The sequence below is a fragment of the Aquarana catesbeiana genome, linkage group LG02, assembly GCF_042186555.1.
Source record: "Aquarana catesbeiana isolate 2022-GZ linkage group LG02, ASM4218655v1, whole genome shotgun sequence".
Lineage (NCBI taxonomy): Eukaryota > Metazoa > Chordata > Amphibia > Anura > Ranidae > Aquarana > Aquarana catesbeiana.
The window spans coordinates 21,045,921-21,059,276 of record NC_133325.1 but is presented as its reverse complement, the minus strand read 5'-3'; the positions used below and the strand labels follow the sequence as shown (position 1 = coordinate 21,059,276).

The window sequence follows — 13,356 nt, the reverse complement described above, 5'->3', positions numbered from 1 at the left end:
TATCGAGCCCCCCGCTGAGACCACCGCCTGTGGAAGGGAATATCCTTGCCGCTCTTACAGTAAAGAACCCTCTATGTAGTTTAACCACTTCAATACCAGGCACTTATGCACCTTCCCGCCCAGACCAATTTTCAGCTTTCAGCGCTCTCACACTTTGAATGACAATTACTCAGTCATGCTACACTGTATCCAAACAAAATGTTTATAATTTTCTTCTCACAAATAGAGCTTTCTTTTGGTGGTATTTAATCAACACTAGGTTTTTTATTTTTTGCGATATAAGCGAAAAAAACTGCAAACATTTTGAAAAAACTTTTTTTTTAGTTTCTATTGTAAAATTTTGCAAATAAGTCATTTTTCTTCATAAATCTGTGCCAAAATTTATACTGCTTCATATCTTTGGTAAAAATAACCCAAATTAGTGTATATTATTTGGTCTTTGTGAAAGTTATAGAGTCTACAATCTATGGTGCCAGTTACTGAAAATTGATCACATCTGATCACACCTGATGTACTGAAGGCCTATCTCATTTCTTGAGACACCAACAAGCCAGGAAAGTACAAATACCCCCCAAATGACCCCTTTTTGGAAAATAAACAGTCCAATGTATTTACTAAGAGGCATGGTGAGTTTTTTGAAGTTGTAATTTTTTCCCACAATTCTTGTGAAAATTAAGATATACCGTATTTATCGGCGTATAACACGCACCTAATTTTAAGAGAGAATTTTCAGGAAAAAAACAAATTTTAAAGAAAAGAACTTTGAAGCAAAATAAGGGTAACTCAGAACTTTTTTTTATTAACATTTATACAACATATAAGGTAAATAACTTAACGGGAAAGTAAAATCAACTGTTTTACCGAAGCAACTTGGATTTTATGGTGTATGTTTTAACAAAAGTTTAAAATCAGAAATCGCTGCTGTCTGGGAAACCAAGAAACTCTTCATCTTCACTGCTATCTTCAAAATCGAACTGAACACTGCTGCATTGACTGCTACTGTCTTCATAAATCAGGTCGTCTTCTTTACCATCCAAAGCATTGCTTATGCCACATTTCTTAAAAGATTTGATAACGGGGGGCGTGGCCTGGACATGGCTGAATAGGGACGTGAGTTGTGTGAGCTCCCGGCCGTCTCCCCTCACCGCAGCTAATCCAGCCGTTTTTTGCAAGCTATGCAATCATCCAGAAAGAGAACCGGGAAGAGGAGCGGTAAACAGCCTAAAATAACCCCACAGCAGCCCTCTCCTAACGAACTAAGGAGGCGATTTCAGCTCTCCCTTTTCGGCTCGCCGGAATTCAAGATGGCGGCGTCACGAGGAGACCGCGCAGAGAGACAGGCGGCGAGCGGATCTGTGTCACCGCAGGGAGATTCACAAGCAGGCGGTTATGATGGCCTCCCTCCGGATCTCCGCTTTGGCCTCGGTGAGTCATCTCAACCCGTTTCTCAAATCCCTAGAGGAGATGAGGATCTGCGCTCCATATTGCTAGCACTACCCACTAAAGCTGACATTACAGCCCTCATAGCAACAATAGAAGCATCACATAGGAAAGAAATGCAAACTGTAAAAGCTGAAGTGCGCGCCTTAAACTCCAGAATAGAGGCAGGGGAGAGCTCCCTGGTGACATTGGAACATCGCATGTCAGCCATAGAAAGCAAACAGGAGACGCACACAGAAGCACTACAAGAACAAGCATTGAGATTGGAGGAAATTGAGGACCGGAGTCGCAGGAACAACCTGAGACTCCGGGGTTTACCAGAAGCTACGGGACCGGAGGATTTGATGGATACAGCTGTGGCCATCTTCCGCAGCCTCCCAGGGATTGACCTACCTGACCGCATTGAAATAGACAGGATCCACAGGGCCTTAGGCCCTAAACCTACTGACCCCCTGAGACCCAGAGATGTGATCTGTAGGATCCACCATTATATTCATAAAGAGCAGATCCTGCGGAAGGCCTGGGAAGCGGAAGATCCGGAGCTAGATGGGGCTACAATCAAAATTCTTCCGGACCTCTCGCGTGCAACTTTACAGAGACGTGCGATAATGAAACCCCTTCTGGACTTGGCCAGGCGAAAGGGTGCGACATATAGATGGGGATATCCTCTGTCTGCCACATTTAGAAAAAATCAGAGGTCTTTCACTCTCCGCAAACCAGATGCACTACCAGCCTTATTCACCTTCCTGGATGCAGACCCAATCGCCATACCAGACTGGTTGGGCCCTCTCCCAAGACCACCTGGACGGCTAGCTGCACCTAACATGGGACAGAGCTTCCAACCAAGGCGGCAAAGAAACCGCCGTCAATCCAGGGCCTCTTCCCAAGAAGACACACGCGAGTCCTGAAACATGAATACCCCTTGTAAAGTTTAGGAATTTCATTTCCAAAAAATCCCTTTTTTCTTCCCGGTTAAAGTAACAGTGACCGAGTTTTTTGTTCTTTTTAAGATTGGAATGTATGGGTTAAACTTTCCCTATAAGGAGCACTAATCTGCCCAGGATCAATAGACCTTATGGGACACTCAGAGGAGTCCATTTTCTGAGCGGCTTTTAAAGTGACTCACAGAGTAAGATGGAGACTACGCCCTTAAACAGGACACATTCAATGGAAACCACTCGACCCAGGGACTGTTACCCTAATCTGTGAAACCACAACGCTGGTAAGCAAAGTTGATCACTTTTACTACCTAGAGATGTGCTTAAACCTACGGGACTACCTGCGGCCACCCTGAGGGTCTACGAGGAACTTCAGTTTGCTGTTCCGGCATCAATAATGGAGAAGAGACAGCCATGGGATACCCATGAACACTTGCTCTTACCCAAATACAGGTGATATGATGGCTAGCTGAACCGGTATGAGATGGTTCAGTGGGAGGGCATTTCGGCTCCTCTTTGGTGGAGTGACGAGATGCCTGCCCGGTAACCATGGAATGACACCTCATGCAGGACTTTCATTTTTTATGATAATATACATATTTGCACACAGAAAGGTTTAAATGTGTTAGATATCTCAGACAAAACCAACAGGAGGGGATATGAGATAACTGTCATTGGATGACGTAAGGAGAATTTAACCCAGGTTAAGCTATATACACGTTTAAGTTTATATTGAGGTTTTTATTTTGTTTATACTCAGTTACATTACAAAAAACCAACCACAAGGGTTATCTGTTTGGTATTATAGAACTTTAGAGACTCAATGATCAAACGAAATGCATAGCTTTTTTCAGGATTAACTTTGTTGGACATGCTGGGGCGGGGGGATGGACGGGAAGCTCGGCTCTCTGAGCCTTGTCCTACCTCGCTTCCAACTAGGCCAGCATATATCTGCGGGGGGCAAAATTTGTGTCCCCTGGCGGTTATGTGCAGAAATAACACCCCCTTAATCTAGGGGGAAAGATTATAGACAGGACTCTAGGCCCTGTCTGTGTTTGGTAAATTTTCTGGTTACTCTCATTTTTCTAACTCTCCTCTTTTATTCTCTATACTTACCCTCCCCTTCCTTCCCCAGCTTCATCCCTACCCTCCCTCCCCCTCTCTTCTCCCTCTTCCCCCATCCCAATACAATATGGCTGTAAGCAAGATCAATGTGATGTCCCTTAATGTAAAAGGACTTAACATACCCGAGAAGAGACGCATGTTACTAGACGACTTAAAACGAAACCGTACAGACATAGCTTTCCTCCAAGAGACACATTTTAAGACCAACAGACTGCCATACTTACAAAATAGACACTTCCCGACTGCCTTCCACTCTATGAACCCAGACTCCAAATCTAAAGGTGTCTCCATCCTCATTTCAAGTAAGATCCCATGGCAACTCCAGAGCTCCTCGATAGACCCGACAGGAAGATACATCTTCCTCAAAGGCACAATTGGAACTATAAAAGTAACACTGGCAACCCTGTATGCCCCCAATGAACAACAAGCCACATTCCTACAAGAAACACTAGAGAAACTACGAGACTTTAAAGAGGGACACTTGATCCTAGGAGGAGACTTTAATACCCCCTTGATCCCCTCTATGGACACGTCGTCAGGCACAACATCAGTACCACCGAACCAACTTAAAAGGATAGCTAAAACGTTCCTTAACTCACAACTGATAGACGTATGGCGATTACAACATACAGGAGAGAAGGACTTCTCCTTTTATTCCCACATACATCAAATCTATACCAGAATAGACTATTTCATGATTCCTCATTCACAACTTCATGCTGTTGAACAAACATCAATCGGCAACAGGACATGGTCAGATCATGCACCAATATTCCTGAGTTATCGCCTATCAGATACTCACTCACCCAGACATCGCTTCTGGCGACTTAACGAAAGCCTACTACAAATACCAGAAGTACTAGCAGATGTGACTAAAACTTTAAATCAGTATTTTCAAGAAAATGACCAAACAGATTGTGACCCAGGGATACTGTGGGAGGCACATAAGGTAGTTCTGAGAGGTACCCTTATTTCGCATGGAGCCCGCATTAAAAAGGAAAGGAATAAAATTCTTTCCCAACTCTTGCAGGAACTAGCCACTTTAGAAGCCAGACACAAACACGCCCCAACTCAAACGTCAGAAACACAGTTATCGACCATTAGACTACAAATCACAGATATCCTACAATACAGAGCAAAGGCGGCCCTACAGAGTGGCCGAACAAAAAATTACGAATTTGGGGATAAATGTGGAAGACTTTTAGCTAACACGATCAGAAGCCATAACCAGTCGACATATATCCCCCACATTACCACATCAGGTGGTAAAAAAGCATCCCTACCTACACATATATCTGAGGAATTCCGGCAGTTCTACTCTAAATTGTACAGTCTATCACAGGGAACCCCCCCCAATGCAATGACTGAGGAATACATTCGTTCCTCCCAAATGCCAACCCTTACTCAAGAGCTTAGAGAAGAACTAGACTCGCCCATAACCATAACAGAAATCCAGAATGCCATAAAGACAATGAAACCGAGTAAAGCCCCAGGCCCAGACGGCTATACGTTACAATATTACAAAACCTTTTTGCCTATTCTGGGGTCCAGATTGGTTACATTATATAACAAGATTGGATCGGGGGCAACCTTCGCAAGGGAAACTTTAGGAGCTCACATTTCGTTAATTCATAAAGAAGGTAGAGATCCGACAGCATGCGGGAGCTACAGGCCCATATCTTTATTGAACCTAGACCTTAAGATCTTCACTAAAGTTCTTGCTGTCAGGTTGGCGCAGCACCTCCAGAATCTTATTCACCTGGACCAGGTCGGTTTTATACCCTCCAGGGAAGCTAGAGACAGTACTACGAAAGTGCTGAATCTGCTATATATATCTAGATCCAAGAAGACCCCTTGTGTCCTTATTAATACAGACGCAGAAAAGGCCTTCGACCGTGTCAGTTGGCCTTTTATGAACGCGGTACTCCGACACATAGGCCTAGGGGAGGTGATGCTCAACCGGATAGCGGGTATTTACTCTACCCCCACAGCACGAGTGAAAACGAACGGTATTCTTTCGGACCCCTTTGTAATTACAAATGGGACAAGGCAGGGATGCCCCCTGTCCCCTCTCCTATTTGCACTCTCTCTCGAGCCATTTCTTTCCAACATTAGGCGGAATCCCAACATACACGGAATACCAGTAGGGCCCCTGCAACATAAAGTTTCAGCGTACGCGGATGATTTACTTTTCTCGTTAACAGATCCAATAGTGTCTCTACCCAACCTACTAAAAGAATTTGAAACGTATGGGAAATTGTCAAATTTAAAAATTAATTTTTCGAAATCAGAAGCCATGGGTATATCTATACCAACCACCGATCTTACAAATTTACAATCAAGCTTTAGGTTCAAGTGGACTACTTCTGCCCTGACTTATCTGGGTACGAAAATACCACCGGATCCGGCACTGATATACGACAGTAACTTCCCTCCCCTATTAACGAGAGTCAGACTTCTATTGGAAGAATGGAATAGGGGTCTACACTCCTGGTTTGGGAGGTGCAATCTAATTAAAATGTGTATACTTTCCAAGTTTCTGTACCTGTTTCAAGCCCTGCCAATCAAAATACCACCTATATACTTCAGACGCGTCCAGACTCTTTTCACTCGCTTTGTTTGGGCTAATAAGAAACCACGCATCCCCAGAACACAATTATCCAGGCCTAAACACCACGGAGGGATAGCACTCCCGGACATCCGGAAATATTATTTCGCAACACATTTAAGTAGAGTGATAGACTGGATTAGGAACAAAAATCATAAATTATGGACACAAATTGAACAACAGCAAACAGACATACCACTAGAATCAGCTTTATGGTGCTACGAATCACTTCCACTAGAACTGAAATCCCACCCCTTTATAGGTAACACCATACGGCAATGTCTCCATTCCACTCTACAAACATCAGTATCGACCACAGAGTCCCCCATGACCCCGATATTGGGAAACCCAAAATTCCCCCCGGGAATGTCATCTGGACAGTTCCAGATACTGAGAGACTCTGGATACACCAGAGCTTCACGGTTTGTGACGCAAGACAGATGGCCAACCATGACAGAATTAATAGATCCAGACGGCCCGTTTAAACTTACATTTTGGAACGCAGCCAAAATCCACCATTTCCTTCAAACAACCCCAAACCCACAATCCTACACTAGACCACTGACGACATTTGAAGATATATGCTCAGACACGGAACCGATCAAACAGTTACTATCCCAGACGTACGCTCTATTGAACACTCCTTTACAAACGCCTGATCTACCATGTATTACAAAATGGGAAAAAGACCTTCAGTGTACTTTCACATCAGTCCAGAAACAAAATATAATAGTTCTCTCTCTTAAATCCTCCATATGCACTAAAATACAGGAGACAAATTTCAAGATCCTGACCAGGTGGTATTTAACACCTAGTCGCTTACACTATATGTTTACTGAATCATCAAAATACTGCTGGAGGTGCCAGAGAGAAGTGGGAACGATCTTACATGTGTTTTGGTCCTGCCCGCACTTGACAAATTTCTGGACTGCTGTCCGTTCCATTTCCCAGAAGTTCACTGAATTTCAGATCCCGAATGACCCAGCATTTTTCTTACTGCATGTGTCCTCTATTCCGCTAAAAACCTATAAAAAATCCATACTAAGACATCTAACAAATGCAGCGAAGTCTTGCATACCTGTAATGTGGAAAAAACAAACCCCCCCTACAGTATCAATGTGGCTACGGAAAGTGGAAGACATAAATAATCTGGAAGACCTAATTCTGACATCACAAAATAGACAAACAACTTACCAAAAAACATGGGCACTATGGAATATGTTCAAATATTCAGAGGAAGGTAAGGTCCTATTTGGAAACTCGAACTAATTAATAGACCCAATATATGTAAAGGGTGACACACAAACTAGAATCCCCAAATGATCAAAATAACATCCTGACAACCGTCCCTTTTCCCTCCCCAGCTCCCTCCCCATCTTTCCTACTTCTCTTTTCCCAACTTTTCCTTCTAACTGTTTCTTCTATTTTATCTTTATTTTGTAATACTATATTTAAGTTGCAATCTCTTGATGGATATCCATCAATAGGCATATTGCATATTGGTAGAATGTGAAATAATTTAGTTGCTGACCAATCTCCCTACCCATAGTTATTAAACAAGTTAAATGATAACAGCAACGGGAGACACACATGCACCAATAAGAACACCATGAGACAAAGATTTACTAGTATTATGTCTGTAAAATGTTGATGTATCACTCTGTCTTATCATCGGGAGGCTGCGACCTTCTCTCCCCCCCCCCTCCCCCCTCTTTATTGCTTGTATTCCCGGGCTTTGCCCAAAAACTTTTGAAAAATAATAAACTATATATTTGAAAAAAAAAAAAAAAAGATTTGATAACGATATCTTCTTTAACTGCGTCCCACGAAGTCTTTATCCATTGACACACTTTTGAAATGCCAGGTCTTTTCATTCGCCCAGAATTGGTAACTTCGTGTTGGCTTTCATCACACATGTATTTATTCCATTCTTCACGCATGAAAGCTTTGAAGGGCTTGTTAATGGAAACATCTAATGGCTGTAGTTGTGATGTAAGTCCTCCTGGAATGACGGCCATTTCTGTTTTGCACATTTTCAATTCTTTCTTTGTTGGTTCTGTAAGATGAGATCTAAATGAGTCCAGTACTAACAAGGATAGCTTCTTTAACAAAGCACCCGGGCGCTTCTCCCACACATTTCTAATCCAAAGCCTCATGCCTTCTTCGTCCATCCAACCTTTAGGATGAACATGCACATTTATGCCACTTGGAATTGTCTCCTTTGGAAGAGTTTTCCTTTTAAAAATGACCAATGGTGGTAGCTTGTTTCCATCTGCGGTGCAGGCAAGGACCACGGTATAACGATTTTTTTCATGCCCTGAAGTTTTGATTGTTACGGTCTTGGCACCTTTTGCTTCCACAGTTTTATTTGAAGGAACATCAAAAGTGAGGGGTACTTCATCCATGTTGCCGATTTGACCAATTTCAAAATTGTGTCTTTTCCTTTGTTTGATAACAAAGTGATGAAACTGTATTATCTTCTCTTCATAATCATCCGGCATACGCTGAGCAATCCTGGTTCTTGTTCGCATCCGAAGCTCATGCCTCTTCATAAATCTTTGGCACCATGATGTTGTCCCTTTGAAATCCTGTATTTGCAACTGTTTGCTGATTTTCACTGCTTCAATGATGATCATTTTTGTTGATAAAGCAATGCCAGCTTTTCTATGATTTAGTACAAATTCTTTCACTTTTTCTTCTAATGTTGGCCATTTAACAGTACCACTGCGAAAATTGCATTTTGTTTTTGCTAATGTGTTTAGCTTTACTTCCATTTTTCGCCACTCTCGTATTGTGCATTCTGTTGGTGGCTCTCCAAAATGCCTTGCTGCAGCCCTATTTCCATGTTGTTTGGCATATTCTACAACCTTTAACTTGAAAGCAGCTGTATATGCTCCACGCTTTTGTTTTGATGCCATTTGGGATACCAGTAGTAGTGAAATACTGTAAGTACAGTAGTGAATGCAGTTGTTTAACTGAGGAGGCACTTATGAGAGAGTGCATTGTCTGGATGAGTCCGTGGTATTCTTTTTACCTAAATTTAAATAAAAAAAGTAAGGTAGTATTGGGTGTGTAAATTTACCAGTACTCTGTTGTACTATCTGTGTGTTGCAGGATGGCTGTGTGTAGTATGGTATGGTAATAATGGTGTTATTATTATACTGGTGTAAGATCACTAGTGGACTAGTAGGGGCTAAAAACCCCAGCCCCTCTGTGTCATCTGCCTCCTCATCTCTTTGCTCCCCCCCCCCGTCAGGCAGTGTGTGTCACTTTGCAGAGGGGGGCTAAGAAAAACCACACACCATCAGAGGCTCTCTGTCACTTTGTCCGCCTTTAAAACATTTGTACCTAAAAGGGTACAAGTTTAGGACATCCCCACAGTGCCTGATGGGGAGGGGGCAAATAGAAACACACTCTGCTTTGTAGGGATGGGGGAGCAGGGAGTGTGCATCTTTTAGCTCCCCTCCCTGCTGTCAGGCAGTGTAATTCTTTGCCCCCCTCCTTGCAGTCATCTTGTCATTCTGGTTCCCTTTAAGACCAGTGAACACACTGTTGCCTGCCCTGTACACTGCCAATTGAACTACTGGTATTTGAAAGGTATGCTTAGTGCCGGTTCACATTACTGTGCTCTGCGAGATCGCATGCAATTCACACCACACTGCAGATCACATGCAATGTCCGAGTTATGCGATTTCAGTCATACAGATAGTATTGCTGAATTTGCATGCATTCAGACCAAACACACACAGGACCCTTTTTTTGGTCCACACCAGAATTGGATCACATGGGTGTTCACACCTATGCGATCCGATTCATGTCTGAACTGTCAGTTCGCAGTGCGATATGTGAGCTGAAATGGGTGTGTCATTAACAATGTATTGACATGCCCGCAGAATGCATATGGCAGTGTGAATTGCTGTGCAAGTCAGGTTCGATGCGAGAACCTGCAGTGGATTCGCAGGGTTCCCTCATACCGGTATTTGATTAAGGCTTGATTCACCCTTGTGCGATGCGGGAACCCTGCAAATCCACTGCGGGTTCTCGCATCGAACCTGACTTGCGCAACAGTTCACACTGCCATATGCGATCTGCGGGGCGTGTCAATACAAAGTTAATGACACACCCATTTCAGCTCGCATATCGCACTGCAAACTGACAGTTCGGACATGAATCGGATCGCATGAGTGCGATCCGATTCTGCTGCGGACCACAAAAAGGGTCCTGTGCGAGTTTGGCCAGATTGTGATGCGATATCAGCCATACTATCAGTTTTGGCTGAAATCGCATCGCACTGACATCGCATGTGATTTAGACTACAGTGCAGTCTAAATCACATGCAATATTGCAGAGCGCACAAGCGTGAACCAGCACTGAGATTTTTAACATTCTCACTTCATTAATGACAGATTCTCCAGATTATCCTTCATTGAAAGATTCTCCATTATTGCTAACTAACAATTCCCTTTTACATTATTTCCGTTTAATTTTCTATTTATTGTAAGGGCTGTATTTCTGGGCTGGGACAAGGGTGTCACGTCAGGCAGTGTGTATACTTTCTTTGCGCTACCTTCCTCCCCCCTTACCCCCCGCCGGAGACTTTTTTCCCACGCTTGCTTGTGTTGCGATTCCAGTCAGAGCTAAACTCTCGCGAGCCGTGCAGAGGGGTTACCATGGATACGACCTCATGGCCGCGAGAGTTAGTGAGAGAGAATGTTTCCTCTGTGTGTGCTGCGGTGGGGGAAGGCTGCCGGAGCTCTGCAATGCTTAAGATGTGTCCCGGGACTCGCAGGTCCCCCAGGCTTACTCCGATCGCATCCGCTCGCCATCCGATTGATATATACAGTATGTACCAATGCTTTTTTTTAATACATCAGCGTATAGCACGCACACCCGATTTTCAGGGTGAAAAAGTGCGTGTTATACGCCGATAAATACAGTATATATATTTTTTTTTTTACACAAACTGGTCATATTAACAGGTTATTTCTCTCACACAGCATATACATAATTGCAACTACACCCCAAAATACATTCTGCTACTCCTCCTGAGTATAGCGATACCACATGTGTGAGACTTTTCCACAGCCTGGCCACATACAGAGGCCCAACATTGAAGTAGCACTTTCAGGCGTTCTACAAGCATATAGTGGGGACGGAAAGTATTCAGACCCCCTTAAATTTTTCACTCTTTGTTATATTGCAGCCATTTGCTAAAATCATTTAAGTTCATTTTTTTCCTCATTAATTTACACACAGCACCCCATATTGACAGAAAAACAGAATTGTTGACATTTTTGCAGATTTATTAAAAAAGAAAAACTGAAATATCACATGGTCCTAAGTATACAGACCCTTTGCTCAGTATTTAGTAGAAGCTCATTTTAATCTAATACAGCCATGAGTCTTTTTGGGAAAGATGCAACAAGTTTTTCACACCTGGATTTGGGGATCCTCTGCCATTCCTCCTTGCAGATCCTCTCCAGTTCTGTCAGGTTGGATGGTAAACGTTGGTGGACGGACATTTTTAGGTCTCTCCAGAGATGCTCAATTGGGTTTAAGTCAGGGCTCTGGTTGGGTCATTCAAGTACAGTCACGGAGTTGTTGTGAAGCCACTCCTTCATTATTTTAGCTGTGTTCTTAGGGTCATTGTCTTGTTGGAAGGTAAACCTTCGGCCCAGTCTGAGGTCCTGAGCACTCCGGAGAAGGTTTTCATCCAGGATATCCCTGTATTTGGCTGCATTCATCTTTCCCTCGATTAAAATAAAAAAGTGTAGCGCTGTAAACCCTAAATACAACCTTTAGGTTGATACGGCGATAAAACCAGTGTTGAAATCCCAATAACATGGGATATAGAGTAATAAAGCAAAGTGTCAAACAAATGAATATATGCAATATGATATGATCAATGAATGAAATTCATACTAATAAATTGCATAGACATTAATATCTAGTGTAAATAAATGTGACAGTGGGTACAATTAAATTACAGTACATATATGCTTATATAAATAACGTGACATAAATAAAACATGGAAAGAGAAAAAGTAAAATTGGAAGAAAAAATAACCAGTGTAAATTAAAACACCAATGTGCAACCAAAAATTTGAGGCAGCAGTCCGGACATACGTTAAAAAAAATGTATGGAAAAGTCCAAAAAGATGAAGGGTATTTGCAACACCGGGACCAATAACCTTAGGACATCAACAATAGGAACTGGAATAGTGAGAGAGCCACCACCGAAGATCTCAAGGAGGCTTACCATATATGTTGGTGACTTGGAGAGGCATATACCACCCAAGTCGCAAAGGCGTTTACACCAGAGAACTGGAGAGGTACATCTCTTTAGGCCACACTCATGGATCCTAAATCAGGACAACAGCTCGGCACCAATGATCTCAGACACCAGCATAAGGGTAACACTCCAGTAGGGGGCTCCAAGCCGGTATTTACATCCCATGCGGAAATAAATGAAAAACTCGCATAGGGTGATACCGTATAACAAAGATTTATCAAAAAAGATTAAAAGATAAACTCACATAGTAAAAGTCATCAAAAGTATAACAAGAACAGTAGCGTTATGAAGTGGGTCCACCTGACGCGTTTCCGCTAAAAAGCCGTCATCTGGGATGCGGACCTCACAAACATTATTGCTTATAAAGGGCTAATGACCCCATACTGAAAATTACATGACACCGGAAGTGCAACTGAATCGCATCACTTCCGGTTGATTGAGCCAAATGGTGTATAGCTTTAATTAAAAAGAAACAATGATTGAGATACCCAAATCCATTCAAATATATAATGATTATAAATAAAAATGTGCTAATATCTCTGAGGCAAACGAGGCTGCAAGAAAATGGAGCCAAGCCTTGTTTCCAAGTCTCCTCGTGACGTCACTACGCTGCGGCGTCACAGCGTACCACAAGAGGCAAACCAAGCCTCGATATGGAATGGGTCGTGTAGCCTGATCTTTCATGGCGTGATGACGCCACAAGCGTCTCGACTCACTTCCCGGCACCCAACCAGGCCCCAATGTAAGCAAAGCATGCGGCAGAAAGAACACCCATTGGTTCGCTCCCTGCCAGCAGGAAGAGGAGCAATCGGCCAAACAAAAACAAAAGTTTTACATTGATGACAGTTATGTCATGTCAGAGAAAAAATATGAATTAAACCATGTTATTAATTACTCTAATACAAAAATGAAATAAATTCAAAATATATAAAAATCAAAAAATGTTCCTATAA

General features: G+C 42.7%; 1 long non-coding RNA gene across 1 annotated transcript in view; it reads left to right on the top strand.

Moving 5' to 3' along the window:
• Positions 1-10,788: 10,788 nt before the first annotated feature.
• The window catches only part of LOC141129624 (uncharacterized), a 78,884-nt gene continuing 76,316 nt past the window's right edge, over positions 10,789-13,356 (top strand). The window contains exon 1 of the long non-coding RNA XR_012241847.1: positions 10,789-10,953. This is a non-coding gene — a long non-coding RNA (uncharacterized lncRNA). The remainder of the gene's footprint in view (positions 10,954-13,356) is intronic.